The 16,847-nt window shown below is 48.7% G+C and overlaps 1 protein-coding gene across 4 annotated transcripts in view; it reads right to left on the bottom strand.

The window, feature by feature from the left end:
- kiaa0586 (KIAA0586 ortholog) overlaps positions 1-16,847 on the bottom strand; it is a 654,782-nt gene that overhangs the window by 190,549 nt on the left and 447,386 nt on the right. The gene's annotated exons all lie outside the window — the stretch shown is intronic.

Genomic DNA, 16,847 nt, shown 5'->3' with positions numbered 1-16,847 from the left:
CCCTCCGTCCTATCACAGTCCTTCCTTCTTGTTCTTCTTCCCCCCCTCCCCCTTTCACTTGCCAAAGAATGTTACATTTCTAATTTTTGCCAGTTCTGATGAAGGGTCACAGACTTGAAACATTAATTCTATTTCTCGTTACACAGATTCTGCCAGATGCCAGACCTGCTCTGTTCCACAACTTTCTGTTCTCATCCCATGAATCAAATCCCATTTCTCCCGCAATAATCTTTGTGCCACACATTCAACTCTCTGATCTTATTTACCCTATGCCAATTTGCTCCTGGATCAGGTAGTAAACCAGAGATTATTACCTTTGTGATTCTGCTTTTTAATTTAGCCCCTAGCTGCGCATACTCCCTCAGCAGAACCTCTTTCTTAGTCCTACCTATGTCATTGATACTCACATGGACCATGACAACTGGATCCTTCCGCTTCCACTCCAAATTCCTCTCCAGCCCCAAGGAGCTGTCCTTAACCCTGGCACTGGGCAGGCAACACAGCCTTCGGGACTCACGCTCTCGGCTGCAGAAAACAGTATCTATCCCCCTAACTATACTGTCCCTATAACTACCACATTCCTTTTTACTCCCCCACTTGAATGGTTGCCTGCACCACGGTGCTGTGGTCAGTTTGCTCATCCTCCCTGCAGTCCCTGCTCTCATCCACACAAACTACAAGAACCTCAAACTTGTTGGACAAGTGCAGGGCTTGAGGCTCCTCCATTGCTACCTTTGGGATTCCCATACCTGCCTCACTCGTAGTCACACCCTCCTGTTCCTGAGAATAAACAAAATCTGAAGTACCTAGCCTAAGGAGTGTGAGTGCCTCCTGGAACAAAGTGTCCAGGTAACTTTCCCCTCCCTGATGCATCGCAGTGTCCGAATCTTGGACTCCAGCTCATCAACTCTGAGCCAAAGATCCTCGAGCTGCAGATACCTACTGCACATGTGGCTGCAGTGGAACACACTGGTGTCTACCAGCTCTAACATGCTACAGTTGCAACAGATTGCCTGCCCTGCCATCTCTATCGCGTTTTATTTAACTAATTAGGTTTCAAGTTTAGAAATATCACTGATAATTTGTAGTTATATTAAGTAGTTTAACTAGTTAAGCTACAAATTTAATACAATACTTCTGTCTTCCCAGTACCAGTTTAAACTACTGCCCCACTTTAGTAAGGATAAAAACGCCTTAGAACTCTCACCTGCCTGCTCACCTAATTAATGCCTCTGGTTTCAACTCTCAGGTCTCCCTATCTCTGACTCCCGCTCTTGGGTCACTGCTTGTTTTGTAAAAGACCAGAACAGCACCTCCTTCATGCTACTTACTTTGTGCGTTAGCAAAACCTCCTGTATTCATACTAACAGGAATTCCAGAGACCTGAGTCAGGCCCTGCTGACGAGAGAACCAGTTCTAACTAGCTACCTAATTAACTAACTGTGCAGCTGACACTGGCAGGCAGCTTGTTTACAACTAAGACTAAAAGAAACTACAATTTAATGTTAAAGTTAAGTTAAATGCTCAATGCAAACGTGACTAGAGTTTAGAAAAAGATCAACCCTTGAAATTCCCACACTTACCAAATTCCCGAGTTAAGCCCTCTGTCATGCAGCACTCAGTCGAGCAGAACTTTGTGTTACTCGCCTCCAATGTGCCAGCTCAGCATTCAGCCAACTGAGGAAGAGAATATTTGAGGATCAGGATCTTAAACCCAAGACTAAGATCATGGTTTATCGGGCAGCAGTGATCCCTGTGCTCCTATATGCTTCAGAGACTTGGACAACCTACAGCAGGCACCCCAAAGCACTGGAGAAATACCACCAGAGGTGCCTCCGCAAGTTCCTCCAAATCCAGTGGCAAGAAAGACTGTCCAACAGCAGCGTCTTCTTCTCAGCCAACCTGCCCAGCATCGGGGTGCTAATCACCGAAAACTGGTCCCGCTGTGGGAGACACGTCGTCTGCATGCCTGACATCAGACTCCTGAAGGAGCTGTTCTACTCAGAACTTGGTTGCAGCAGGAGACTCCCAGGACAGCGGAAACACTTTAGAGATGTCCTCAAAGCATCCTTGAAGAGATCAAACATCCCCGTTGACTCGTGGGAGTCCTTGGTTCATAACCGTCCTATATGGAGAAAGTTCATTTGGGAAGGCATCATACACTTCCAGAGACTTCGTCGGGAACAAACGGTGGCGAAGTCAAGGTGTCGGAGGGAGCGAACAAACATCCCAACTACTCATCTACCTGCCCCGCTTGTGGCAGATTCTGCAGATCATGCATTGGACTTAACTGTCATCTCAGAAGCCATTGAACCGCAGTGGAAGCAAGTCATCCTCGATCCCAAGGGGCTGCCTAAGAAGAAGATGATTACACTGATCCTTTTATGAAGGTGGTGTGTGATTTCCTAGTATCACTTAGAGATTGTGCACATTTATACCTGAAGAACGGACGTATTTTTAAAAAATTGCAACACCATTGTACTGTTTTCTGCGAGATATTCTCTGTGTGCTCTGATACCACATAGCTGAGAATATTTTTTATTTGCTCATGGGATATGAGCATCACTGATAAGGCCAGCATTTATTGTCCATCCCTAATTTCCCTTGAGAAGGTGGTGATGAATTGCCTTCTTGAACAGCTACAGTCCATATGGTGAAGGATCTCCAACAGTGCAGTTAGGAATGGAGTTCCAGGATTTTGACTCAATGACGATGAAGGAACAGCGATATATTTCCCAAGTCAGTTTGGTGTGTGGCTTGGAGGGGAACCTGGCGTTCCCATGCACCTGCTGACCTTGTTCTTCTAGGTGGTAGAGGTAAGGGGTTTGGGAGATGGTGTCAAAAAAGCCTTGGCGGGTTGCTGCAATGCATCTTGTAGATGGTACACAATGCAGCCACGGTGTGCTGATGGTGGAGGGACTGAAAGTTTAAGGTGGTGGATGGGATGCCAGTCAAGCAGATTGCTTTGTCCTGAATGGTGTTGAACTTCTTGAGTGTTGCTGGAGCTGCACTCATCCAGGCAAATGAGGAGTATTCCATCGTAGTCCTGATTTCTGCCTTGTAGATGGCGGAAAGTCTTTGGGGAGTCAGGAGGTGAGCCACTCACTACACAATACGCAGCTTCTGACCTGGTCTTGTAGCCAAAGTATTTATGTGGCTGTTCCAGTTTAGTTCCTAGTTTGTGGTGACCCCAGGATGTTGATGGTGGTGGATTTGGGTTGGTAATGTCATTGAACGTCAAGAGCAGATGGTTAGATGCTCGCTTGTTGGGGATGGTCATCGATCGGCATTTGTGAGGCCGAAAATTACTTGCTACTTATAAGCTCAAGCCTGAATGTTGTTTAGGTCTCACTGCATGTGGGCAGGAACAGCTTCATTATCTGATGACGTGAATGGACTGAACACTGTGCAATCATCAGTGAACATACCACTTCTGACCTTCTGAACGAGGGCAGGTCATAAATGAAGCAACTGAAGATCATTGTGCCTAGGACAAGAATGTCCTGGGCTGAGATGCTTGACCTCCAACAGCCACCTTCCATTATGCATGGCATGACTCCAGCCAGTGGAGAGGTTCCCCTGATTCCCATTGACTTTAATTTTACTAGGGCTCCTTGATGCCACACTCGGTCAAATCCTGCCTTGATATCAAAGGCAATTACTCTCACCTCACCTCCGGAATTCAGCTCTTTTGTCTATATTTGGACCAAGGGTTGACTTTTAAATAGTTAATTTGTACTGCATACTGTTTTACCAGTGTTACAGTTCTAAAAAAAATGCCATAGGCTGCTGTTGCTGCGTGATGTGATGTATTTCAGATCTGCTGAAGTGCACCAGCCTGCTGGATAAAGATAATTGAACACAGCTGCCAGCCGTCTGATTTCAACACATGAAGGGGAAAATAGTTACAGACTAAATCACTAAAACCGCTCACTATGCAGAATTTTCAACGGGGCATATTTGTATTTATCTGCAGAAATCTAAAAAAAAAAATGTTCAAACAAATGATATTCACAAATGATCCTCGTTTTCACTGCAATCTACAGAAGGCACTTTTGGTAAGTCAAGTATATTTTTAAACCAAAAAAGTGCTGACACATAGTGGCTCATTTAACAGTGATATTATTCTCAAAATGTTACACAGCCATGCAAAAGTATCTGATTTGCCATGGCAGTAACCACATTTAGTAATTCTGCTCACATGTTTTTATTTGGGTTATTGCACTCAGTCAGAGGCAACTGCTTTCTACTCATCTACCAAACATTATGGATAAATCATTAGTTCCTGGATTCTCACATTTCAGGTATTTTTCAAATAAATAATACGAGCAGCTAATTTTGAACAATAACATTTTGTCCCACAGTTTATAGTTAATTCTAAAACAGATTTTAAAAATTAATTTCAAAAGCACGTCTAATGCAGGGTTTGAATAATCCAGATAGCATTTAGCATTTATTCTACAGATAAAGAATAACACTGTTGAAGAATATAACACACCCTTATACAAGCCCAGTTAGAGCAGTAACATTCAGTGCCATGCTTAGTATTCAAATTGTATTGTGTCAAGTGGAGAGGAGCTGGGCAAAGGTGCCTTTCCAAAAAGGGGTGGGAGTCTCACTGGATCATGTTGTGTTCCTCTTGGCAGCTTTCCAAATCAGGAATTAGAAGAGATCCAGATGCATCTTGCCAACCTGCCCTATTGGCAGCAGAAACAGGACTGGCGTGGGAGATGTGGACATACTTGCAGGGGTAGGGAGGGAGCGAAATCCAAGTAACCTCTTCTTTGGAAGGTAAATACAGTCAGGGAGAAAAATAATTTACAAAAATAGGTCACAGTCACCGAAGAATTCCATTTACATGTAACTGTTCCCATTTGCTGCATTCAGATTCCTCAAGAGCAAAGAAAAGGAAAAAAGACCTATGTCAGATGCACTGTGCAATCTTATAACTTTAATCTGTGTCCAATGACACAAGGTGTTGTGCAAAAAAGAATTCCCATAGCATATAAAAACAATTTATCTGGTGAAATCAACTATTCCCCAATACTTTAAATTTACTGAAGCAAGTAAGCAGCTAACTGAATGCTTTCATTACTGGTCGCCACAAAATGTTTACTGCCACCATATGTAAAGTCACTTCTGGTTTGAATTAGAGGTAGAAAGGAAGAAATTGAAATTTACTACTTCATGTGCAGTATGCCACGATAGTTCCAGTTTTTTGAATGGAGTTGTTTTGTATGAAATATACTTAGATTTTTTTTGACATGATCAGATATAGTAAGAAGCCTTTATATCTATCCTTTACAATGTACTAAGGCTGGAATAACAAATGAATCATGCTAGGTTGAAACACATAGGAGGCAAAAATGGGCATGGGATTTGCAATGCACGGTTAACCTGTGCCCGTTGCTTCCGATGCAGGCAGCACACCAAATTCTTGCTGCCTGCTAACTTGCATGACTGCTGAATGCAGCCAGCACTAAATGTGCTGTAGAGTCAATGTACGCATCAGCAGGAGTCCCAAGACTGTGCGAGGCTAACACCACTTAAAGCCAACCTGCACTACTAAAAGGGGAGGTATTGAAACTGTGGAAGTGAGTCTGAGCAGGATTAAGAGTGAATTATGACGCAGCAGGGGACAGTGCATGCTTCAAAGTTCTCTGATGCTGCATTGATGGAGGATGCCCTCCAGCCAACTTGCATGAAGGCAGTGGGACCAGGTAGCTTTGGCAGTCAATGCCAGGAGTCAAGTCCCAAGGACCTGGATACAGTGCTGCAAAAGGTTCAGTGACCTCATAGGAGTGGTCAAAGTCAGAAAGTTATCTTCCAATTCCACATCCCACCAACTGCACCACTAGCCTCACACACTGCTCAATGCACCACACCCCCATCACTCACCTACCAACAATCCCTATCAATTATGACTCAGACATAACATTCATAGCTTCAACTCAGCCTCACACACCTAGCACTGCTGTAAGTCTCACATCCCCCATGGCACAGGTTGCACATACTGACAGCTGTTCAACCATGACAGCCACATCACACAAACAAATTGCACCACACTCAGTGACACACTTTACTCTCCTCTTGCAGCACAAATTGTCAGATAAGTGAAAGCAGCAGGAGCTAAAAAAAGGGGACAGGCACAGCTGCATGTCCTTAACCCAATGGAGGACACGGTGGTCACTATGATTGGAGCGACCATCACTGAGGCCATGGCCAAGGGCAGGGCTGAAACCATCGAAGACGACGGTACCCTCATACCTAATCCTCCTCACATCTGACTTTCCCCTCATTCCACAATCTCTTCTGGTTTACAAGCTGCAGATGGTGCAAGCACGCTGCTAGGGGCTGGGAGAGTGTCATTACAGTCCAGCAATCTATTCTCTAACAGATTATTAGGATTGCTGAGCTGCTACCATGGGTGAGAGGCAATGGCTCTGCGGAGCACGTATTTGCTGTCCTCTCTCAGGATGACAGCATTCATCTTCCCAGCCATGCCATTCTACTACTGCCCTTCTGTTGCCTGTCAGCCAGCCACCCAAGACTGCTGCTGCCCATGCCGAGATGGTGCAGTCCGAAGCCGGGCCTTGTAGGCCCACAGCTGCTCGAGGTTGTCTTCCATGGCCATCTCTTAGAATACAGAGTGTCAGTGACTTCCTTCATGTAACAGTGGATGGCAAACTGGGAGATGTTGCAAATATCACCTGGTACAGTCTGGAAGGACCTTAAGACATGAATATTCATGGCCACAGTCACCTTCACAGTCACTGGCAATGCTGTCCTCGCCCTGCTCTGTGGCTGTAGCAGAAAGCAGATTTCAGTGAGGATGCCCTTAAAGAAGTGTAGATTTATTTTTTTTATTTTTATTTTTTTTATTTTATTTTTTTAATATTTTTTTATTTTAGAGATACAGCACTGAAACAGGCCCTTCGGCCCACCGAGTCTGTGCAGACCAACAACCACCCATTTATACTAACCCTACAGTAATCCCATATTCCCTGCCACCTCCCTACACTAGGGGCAATTTACAACAGCCAATTTACCTATCACCTGCAAGTCTTTGGCTGTGGGAGGAAGCCGGAGCACCCAGCGAAAACCCACGCGGTCACAGGGAGAACTTGCAAACTCCGCACAGGCAGTACCCAGAATCGAACCCGGATCCCTGAAGCTGTGAGGCTGCGGTGCTAACCACTGCGCCTCTGTGCATCTCACTGCTTAATGCTGACTACAAGATTCTGTCCAAAGTCATAGCCAGTCGAGTCAAGTCTGCTCTGGAGTTGGTGATCCACCCTGATCAGACCTGTACTGTACCCGATAGGAAGATCTCTGATAGTCTCGCGCTACTCAGGGATACGATTGCCTATGTACGCGGGACAGGAGGGTGGACACCTGCCTCATCAGCCTGGACCAGGAGAAAGCATTTAACAGGATATCGCACACCTACATGATGGATGTGCTTTCCAAAATGGGGTTTGGGGAGGGTATCTGCAATTGGATCAAACTGCTATACACAAACATCAGTAACACAGTCTCAATCAATGGGTGGGAATCGGAAAGTTGCCCGATCCAATCTGGAGTCAGACAGGGCTGTCCTCTCTCCCCGGTCTTGTTTGTTTGCTGTATTGAACCCTTTGCTGAGTCTATTAGGAAGGATGCGAGCATAAGAGGGGTGACAATCCCAGGCAGTGGAGGCACTCAGGTTAAAACCTCCCTGTACCTGGATGACGTCGCCGTCTTCTGTTCGGATCTGCTGTCTGTGCGCAGACTGATGAGCATCTGCGACCAGTTCGAACTGGCCTCGGGAGCCAAAGTCAACCACGGCAAGAGCGAGGCCATGTTCTTTGGGAACTGGGCTGACCGATCCTTTGTCCCCTTCACCGTCAGGTCAGACTACCTGAAGGTGCTGGGGATATGGTTCAGAACGGCCGGGGCGTGCACCAAAACCTGGAAGGAGCGAGTAGCCAGATTACAACACAAGTTGAGCATGTTGGGGCAGCGATCTCTCTCCATTGTGGGTAAGAACCTGGTCATCAGGTGCGAGGCGCTCACGTTGTTGCTGTACGTGGCGCAGGTCTGGCCCATACCCCACTCCTGCACTGTGGCAGTCACCCGAGCCATTTTCCGCTTCATCTGGGGATCCAAAATGGACTGGGTCCGGAGGGACACAATGTTCAAACCTCTGGATAAGGGCGGGAAAAATGTACCCAACATGGCCCTCATCCTGATGACTACCTCCGTGTGCGGCTGCATCAAGCTGTGTGTAGACCTCCAGTACGCAAACTCCAAGTGTCACTACGTGCTGAGGTTTTATCTGTCCCCGGTGTTGCGAAGGATGGGCCTGGTCACATTGCCGTGGAACGCTCCATCCAGTTGGACTGTGCCGTACCACTTATCCTTCGTGGAGAAGTTTCTGCGGGAAAACATCTTTGACCACCGATCCATCAGGCAGTGGTCTGCACGGAATGACCTCAAGGCCCTACAGGAAAAGGAGACGGTGGATCCTGTCGGATGGTTCCCCGAGCAGACCGTCAAAGTCATTTGGCGGAATGCCTCATCACCAGAACTTTCAAACAAACACCAAGATGTAGCTTGGCTGATGGTGAGAACAGCCCTCCCCGTCAGATCCTTCCTGCACACCCGAAGTCGCACTCCCTCCGCGCAATGCCCTCACGGTGGCTGTGGTGGGGAAGAGACGGTTGCCCACCTACTTCTGGAATGTGTCTTTGCAAAGCAGGTGTGGAAAGAGATGCAGTGGTTTTTGTCGAGGTTCATCCCAAGCAGCTCTGTAACACGGGAGTCTGTCCTCTACGGGCTGTTCCCAGGGACGCACACCGAGATAAACATCAACTGCTGCTGGAGGACGATCACTTCGGCGAAAGACGCCCCTTGGTCTGCCCGAAACTTGCTGGTCTTCCAGCACAAAGCATTGTCCACGACCGAATGTTGCAGTTTGGCACATTCCAAGGTCCAGGACTACGTGCTGAGGGACGCACTAAAGCTTGGGGCAGCCGCAGCAAAGGCTCAATGGGGAAAGACCACAGTGTAAGGTCCCCCCACCAAGCTGAACTGAGGGGTTGGATCCATGGGAAACCCCTCGAACTGTAGCGGGAAAATTTTGTGTGCTGTAAAAATGAAATGGAAGGGTTGTGAGGCAACTCATGATTGTATTGAAGGAAACTGACCTCCTTTGCACTGTTTGTAATTTTTGACTTGCTGTTTGAAACTGTTTTGTAATGCATTTTTTACAGATTTTTATGAATAAAGTATATTATGGAAATTAAAAAAATGTAGATGTCTGACATATTGGGGTGGATTTTGGGGCAAGGCCGCATGTCCTGGCGGTGGCACTGGAAGCAGGTGTCGCTTCTGTTTGGGCATTCAGCGGCTGGACGCACACAATCTCATAGCAGCCAGTCAATTAACTGAGGGGATGCGCAGGGGCCATCCAATTGTACTGCAGAGGTGGGAAGCAAGGCGATGAAGGCGGCATCAACTGATGCCACGGCAGGTGCTGGCGCCATATTTAAAGTGCTGCCAGCCCTGCATTCACTGCTGCTTGCTCTGAAAAAGCCTCTGCCTGACTGCTGCCTTCTGCCAAGAAGCTGAACAGAAGCCTGCAGCAAGAATGCAGAAGGAAGATACCGGGTGAACCCTTGGTTCAGCAAAGCCTCCCTGCAGGTTCTCCAGCAGGCTGCAAAGGCAAGGTGGGAGCTCCTTTTCCCCAAGGATGGGAAGAGATCGGCCCGCGTGACCAAGCAAGCCTGGACGGAGATTGCAGAGGAGGTCGGCAGCCATAGGGTCATCCAGAGAACCTGGATCCAGTACTGCAAGCTGGTGAATGACCTCCTTCCGTCCGCCATGATGAATACTCCATACCCCTTTTCCTGTTGAAGCTTGCATGTGGCAACACGAGAGGGTGTGTTTGGTAGAGAGTGAGTGACCACACAGTCGCGACAAAGGGGTCAGGAAGAAGCATATCCTGTCAGAATCATGGCTGCATCTCAATGAGTCATGCCCGTCTGTCACTGCTGACCCCCACCAGGTCCCTCAAGGTTGACCGCATGCAGGAGGCATTGGTGTGCCCTTATCATGGACTGCAGGGCTGCCACCAGCATAGGCTCTGTGCTTCTCTCCGTGGGGAGACTAACAGTCTTCTTTCTTGTGCTTGCAGGAGAAGACAGCACACAACAGCAAGGAAATGGCTAAAGCTGGTGGAGGGTAGCCGTACTCGCTCATCTGGACCCCCATAGAGGAGGAAGCCTTGGAAATGGCAAGGCACCACTGCAGCTGCACTATTGCTTTTGGTGAGGGAGGAGTGCCAACCCAAGAGGGTAAGTGAACAAGTGTAGGGGCACAAGGAGGCATCAGCTACATACAAGGCATAGTGCACATGTCCACCACTGGACACACAGAGGTCCACAGCAGGGATAGTTAGGATGAGGAAATGGGAAGCCCTTAATCCTTCAATGTTTGTGTTCATTCATGCCGGTCAGGGTCATGTCAAAGAATGTAAAGCTCAAGCGACCGGGCCAACCAGCCACCTTTAAGGAGGAGGAGGAATCCTCAGAGGTTACAGCATCACATCGTTCCCCCACACCTTCCACCACCACTGATACACTCACGTTGGTGGGATGGGTTCACGATTAGATTCAGGGTCACAACCTGGTGAGCACATCACAGACGCGTCCTAGCAGCTGACAGAGGCGGTGACAGCTGAGGCCACTGACAGTCAAAGGACTGTGGGAGGTCAGGCCGATGCTGAGCCCAGGCTGATGGGGCCATCGGCAACATGGAAACTGCTGCAGCTACCGCAATAAGTAAAGGAACATCTGGCGGAGCTTCCAGAGTCTAGGCGCACTCATGCACGGACGATGGAAGAGTCCACCCAGGCCATGAGTGCTACCATATCTCTGATGGGTGTGTGTTTGGCTTCCTCCATCAAGGGATTGGCAACCCTCATGGACAGCCAAATCCAGCAGACCAGTCAGTGGATGCGAGAGATGTGAGCAGACCTGCAGCCATCACTTTGTCCATGGCAAAGCGCGAGGGGGACAAGGCACCTGAAGTCTCCACCAGCTCCTTGCACTTCTCAGATAAGCAGGGAGGTACAAGGAGAGGAGGAGCCGCTTCCTTCCGCATGTGAGGTCTCGTCTTAGGATGCTCCTGGTGGGGGCAGTGGCTCCTCAGTCCCTCTGCCAGTGAATCCAGCACCTCGAGCTGCCGTGATGACAGAGGAGTATCCTGCTCCTGTGCAGGAGCCGCTCAGCATGCCCTCCCAACCTGAGGCAGCCATAGGCCGGCTGTCAAGGTCATCCCAAGCCACAGAAAAGTACAATCAGCAGCCTCCCTCCACCTCAGCTACAAACGCATGGGGAGCACTACTTAGGAGTCATCATAAGAAAGTTAGGAAGAGCACCTAGCTGAACTTGGGGTTCACGTGTAAATAGAATATGTAGATGTTAAGCCTTGCATTATTCGTTGTGTTCAATAAAGGGTTCACACACTGGTGTTGCTTTGCCTTTCAATTCTTGCTGCCTTTTGAGATCTCATCTACAGCCTTACTCCTTCAATGGACTAAGCCGCGGTTAGTCAGCTCCTCAGCACTGCCAACGTGTGCTGTGCACCTGGGCACTGAGCGATGGAATGCAAAATGAAGGAGGTGACAGCAGGGTTGCATAAAGGTAAGACTTTACTAAAATGTTTCTGAAAGGGCATAAGGGTCACAAGAAATGGCTATGAATTAGCATATCCTGAACATCCCTTGCATGTATCTCATTGCATTGCACCTTGCCTGTAGTTCAAGGGGTCCCTCATCTTGCATCGCCTGGTCAGCAGCCTCCTCCACATCTTCATCGTCGCAGGAGGCATCATGATCCACGAGATCCTCATTGTTCAATGCCTCCCCCCTCTGTAGCTCTAGGTTGTGCAGAGCACAGCACACCACAACAAAACACAGGTCATACTGAAGGGCTCCACAGGATTGATCTAGGCACTTGAATTGCATCTTCAAAACCACAATGGTCTGCTCGATGGGCATTTGGGTTAACACGTGGCAGGTGTTGTACCTCTCCTCTGTGGTGTATAAGCCTGGCTTAAAACAGTTTGCTTCATGGTTCAGAACGATTAACTAGAAGAGCTTCCGTGGCCCACATGGAGCAGAATTTAGTGAGCCCGCTTGGAATGGGAATGGAGGTGTGGGAAATCATAGAATAGCAATGGGCGCGTCTGCCCGGAAATCCAAGGGCGTGACGTCGGTTCTGGTTTTCGCCAGCAGTGGGAAAGCACCAAGGAGGCGTCGCTGCCCCGATGCGACGGGACTGCCATATGAATTGTTGAACAGTTCATTTTAATACATTTGCATGCAACTGATTGCAATTCAATGCAGGGCTTGGAATTAAGTTGATGATGGGAGGCCCTCACGTGCCTTCGGATCCCCGACCATTGAAAGCTGGCGGCTCCAAGGCGAGGCCTCAGTGCCGTGTCGGGAACGCAGCCATGAACAGTACTGGATATGGGAAACGGGGAGAGCGGAGGCCATTGTCGGCTGCCAGTTCTGGGCGCTCTGCACAGGTGGGCTTGGTTTCAGGTGGTTGATGGTAAACTCCAAAAAGCTTGTTAAAGAAGGATAATGCTGGAGCCTATCTATCCTCAGTTTCACATTTATTGTACAGAGTTAAAGGATTACAAACATATAGCTCCTCACTCAAACCCTCCCCAAATCTCAGTAAGTATCTGTTTATAAGTGCTCAAGTAAGACTCCAATTAACACCCTCCACCTGCACATAATCAAACAATTGATATACAATTAACAGATTAACAGTCGGCACAGCTGGCCATACAGCTTGGTGAAAGGGTTGGGTGGCCATACAGCTTGGTGAAAGGGTTGGGTGGCCATACAGCTTGGTGAAAGGGTTGGGTGGCCAGATAGCTGGGTGAAAGGGTCAGCTATTAGTAAGGGTTGCCACTGAGGACCATCACCGCATAAGCCGAGAAGAGTAGCAAAGGCAAAGATGCCAGGCCTACTTTGTCTCTGGCATGGGTTTCACCGGTCTTTGTGGACTCCTGTGGTGTGATGCAGTGCCATCAATGGAGGGAAGACCAGGAGGCAAGAGTCAGTCTTATACTTATCCTCTTCTGGCCACCATGCTTGTCTCAGAGTGAAAGCAATAAAAACTTAGCTTAAAACATTCAGTCCATTGCCTCTTTTCTATTAGGGTTTCATGCCTAGCACCCAGATCACACACGTGCTCGGGCATATCAAAGGCACTTACCAAAGGAGGGCTGAGCGGAGACTGGCAGCTCACTAAAGGGAAGGGTGAAGTCAGCATCTCATATAAAGCATAAAGAAATATCATTTTCCACAATGAAAGCTAACTTCAAAAGCAAATAAATATCGCAGCGTACAAATAGAAAATTGCAAGTATCCATGAAACCCCAGGTGTATCTAGGTGTTTTTCCACATGTGGTGTGACCTCTATGCTAGCTGCTGCGCTGGAGGCAGGCTATTGATCAAGCTGCCCCTTGGCCTGTGATGACTGCGGCAGCCATCCTCAGGGTGCCCAAGGCCTGGAGGGTCCCGGCTGCCTGAGGGTTTCCTGCACAGGTGCAGGACTCTCCTCAGGCGTCGCAGCTACTTGAGCTGGGCTCACTGTTGGAGGGGTTGAGGAGCCACTATCCACACTCAGAGCGCCCTAAGGGGAGCCCCCAGATGTGGAGGTCAGCCTCTCCTCCTCCTTTCAAGTCTCACTTGAACCTCCCGTCTCATCAGAGAAGGATAAGGAGCTGGAAAAGACTCCGTGTGCCTTGTCCTTCTCTCGCCTTGCCACTGCTGCATCAAGCTCATGGCCAAGGTGATGGTGTGCAGGTCTGCGGGCATTTGTGGGATCTGGCTCTCCATGAGGGTTGCCAACCTCTTGATGGAGGAAGCCATGCGTTCACATGCCTGAGATATGGTAGCACTCAAGGCATCGATGGGTTCCTCCATCATCTACTCATGGCTGCGCATGGCCTCTGGCATCTCCGGCATACGTTGCCTTACCTCTCTGCATCTCCAGCATACCCTGTGCTGTCAACACCAGAGGCTCGTCATCAGCCTGGGGCTCAGCATGGGCCTGGCCACCCACAGTCCTCGGACTATCAGAGCTCTCGGCTGTCTCGGCCTCATCCAGCTGCTCGGGTGCTCTCACCAGCTTATGACCCTGAGTCTAAAGCCAAGTGCAAAACCACCGAGGTGAAAGTATCTGCGCTGGTGGAAGGTGCAGGAGAGTCACGGGACGGTGCCTCCTCTGACTGCTCGTCCTCAGAGGTTGACTGCTGTCCCCCTTTCGATTTTGTCTCCTGGATGCCAACCTGCATGACAGAACGTAAACATGTGTGGGTTAGATATTGCAGATCTTGTCATGATATCCATGCATTAGAAGGCTCTCCAGGAGTGTAATGGATGACGATGGAAGACAATTCTCACTCTCTTCCAGTCTCAATATCCATGATTGTGGGTCCGTCCTGGGTCCCCGCCAACTCCAGTGCTTCATTCTCAGCTGCTGAGAAAGGCCATATGTCTGCAATTCCTCTGCCAGTCCGTGAGGTATCCCTGTTATTATGGGCCTACTTGTCCTGCAAGTGGAAAGAGGGAGATGGTAATACCTTGCAGGAAGAGCTACAGGACAGGCCTGCTGGTGGCAGCCCCTCGCCCCCTGCAGGGCTTTTCTACATGGCTCCTCCCTACATCAGCACACAGGGGAGGCAATGGGAGTGTCCTGTGAAAGAAGGTAGCCTCTGGCCGAAATGCCGTCATGCATCTAGCAGGATGTGTTGAGGCCTAACCCACTTTGCTCGCACTTTTGTGGTGCCTCCCTACCCATGTCGCGCAGCCTCTTGTGTAGTCACATGCAATTCCCAAAAAGGAGAAGTCTATGCAGCACGCACCTTGGCAGACCGAACGAGGCCGTTGACTCTCTTCCTGCACTGGACCCATGTTTGGGGGATGACCCTACGGTTGCTGACCTCCTCTGCGATCACCATCCAGGTTTGCTTGGTCAGGCAGGAGGACCTCTTCTTGTCATCGCTGGGGAAGAGGACCTCCTGCCTTTCCCTTGCAGCCTGGAGAAGAATCTCAAGGGAGGCATCGCTAAACCGTGGGGCGATCTGGTGTCTTGCCTGAGCCATACTGCAATTTCATTGTCAGGGGGTTAGGGTTCCAGGAGTCACATCAACAGCAGTTTCAGCAATAAAGAGCAAATGACTCAAAGGCTGTAATACAAGGAAGGCTGGCAGGGCTTTAAAATATGGTGCCAGCCCCTGCTCCGGAGTCATCCAACGCGGCATTCAGCACCTCAAATCTTGCCCCTATCATGCAATTGGCCAGGCCCCGAGCCTCCATTATTATAAATGGCTGCCTGCCATGTGATTCCGGTGGACCAGCCACACATGTGCCGATGGAGCCCACTTCCGGGTCCACTGCCAGAAGCCATGACACGCACACTAAATCCAGCCCATGTAGAGCAAAATATGAAGTGGATTTGTAGCAAAAAGGGATAACAACTATAGAGAAGGAGGGGTCTGGCCTACATCAATCACTCATTCAGCATCCCGGAGGAGGAATTAACTTCATGGAAGGCACAATTCTTTACTAAGGCCCCCACCACTTGAAGACATGGGTTAAACAATTGGTGATGATTAAGCCTCGCCTGCAACATTGAACTTGGACATCTACAGCATGAAGTTGATTGGCATGTCAAGATGACTGTCCTGTGTAAGTTCTTCCACCCCACTAAAGTTGTCCACCACACAACTGACGAAGAAGCTGTATGTGACAACTGATGGAACGCATTACCTGATGGGTGGATATGAAACCATACATGCATATGGTTTGTGTGGAACAAAATTGGGCTGCAGAACAGCAAGCAGTTGCTGCTGAATCGTCATACCTCTCATTCCTAGAATCACCATTCATTGGGGTATGCTGTTTGTTCCTGACGATGGTGAAAATGTACTCACTTATTTTAATGGTTCTTTGCTCACTATGCTGCTTGCGAAGAGTTCATGGCTCAAACCTGCACTTCCCTGTTGTCTAATGACCAACTAGCAACTTTGCTCATCCAATACCAGAACCAGGTAGGTCTGCAGGACTCTAGATCACGACTAATGATTGATCATCTAACCTGGCCCATTCATGGGGCTTGAAGATGTAGATCTATCACTGAGGGATTTGTCCCACTTGGATTCAGGTAATTTCAAGACAATGCCCCAATGAATAGGATAGGCCTATCTGTGAACCATAGAAAAGTTATGGCACAGAAAGAGGCCATTCAGCCCATCATGTCTGCACCACCTGAAAAAACTAGCTGCTCATTCTAATCCCACCTTCCAGCACCTGGTCCGTAGCCTTGCAGGTTACAGCACTTCAGGTGCAGGTCCAGGTACATTTTAAATGAGTTGAGGGTTTCTGCCTCCACCACCGATCCAGGCAGAGAATTCCAGACACCCACCACTCTCTGGGTGAAAAGGTGTTTCCTCATGTCCCCTCAAATCCTTCTACCAATCACCTTAAATGTGTGCACCCTGGTATTCGACCTCTCTGCTAGGGGAAATGGGTCCTTCCTGTCTAGTCTATCTAGGCCGCTCATAATTTTGTACACCTCAATTAAGTCACCCCTCAGTCTCCTCTGTTCTAAGGAAAACAACCCTATCCAATCTTTCCTCACAACTGCACTTCTCAAGCCCTGGCAACATCCTTGGAAATCTCTTCTGGACTCTCTCCAGAGCAATTATGTCCTTCCTGTAATGTGGTGACCAGAACTGAACGCAATACTCCAGCTGTGGTCTAACCAGCCTTTTATACA

This window comes from Heterodontus francisci, chromosome 9, assembly GCF_036365525.1.
Source record: "Heterodontus francisci isolate sHetFra1 chromosome 9, sHetFra1.hap1, whole genome shotgun sequence".
Classification (NCBI taxonomy): domain Eukaryota; kingdom Metazoa; phylum Chordata; class Chondrichthyes; order Heterodontiformes; family Heterodontidae; genus Heterodontus; species Heterodontus francisci.
The sequence above is the reverse complement of the archived record's forward strand: the minus strand, read 5'-3'. Positions and strand labels throughout refer to the sequence as shown.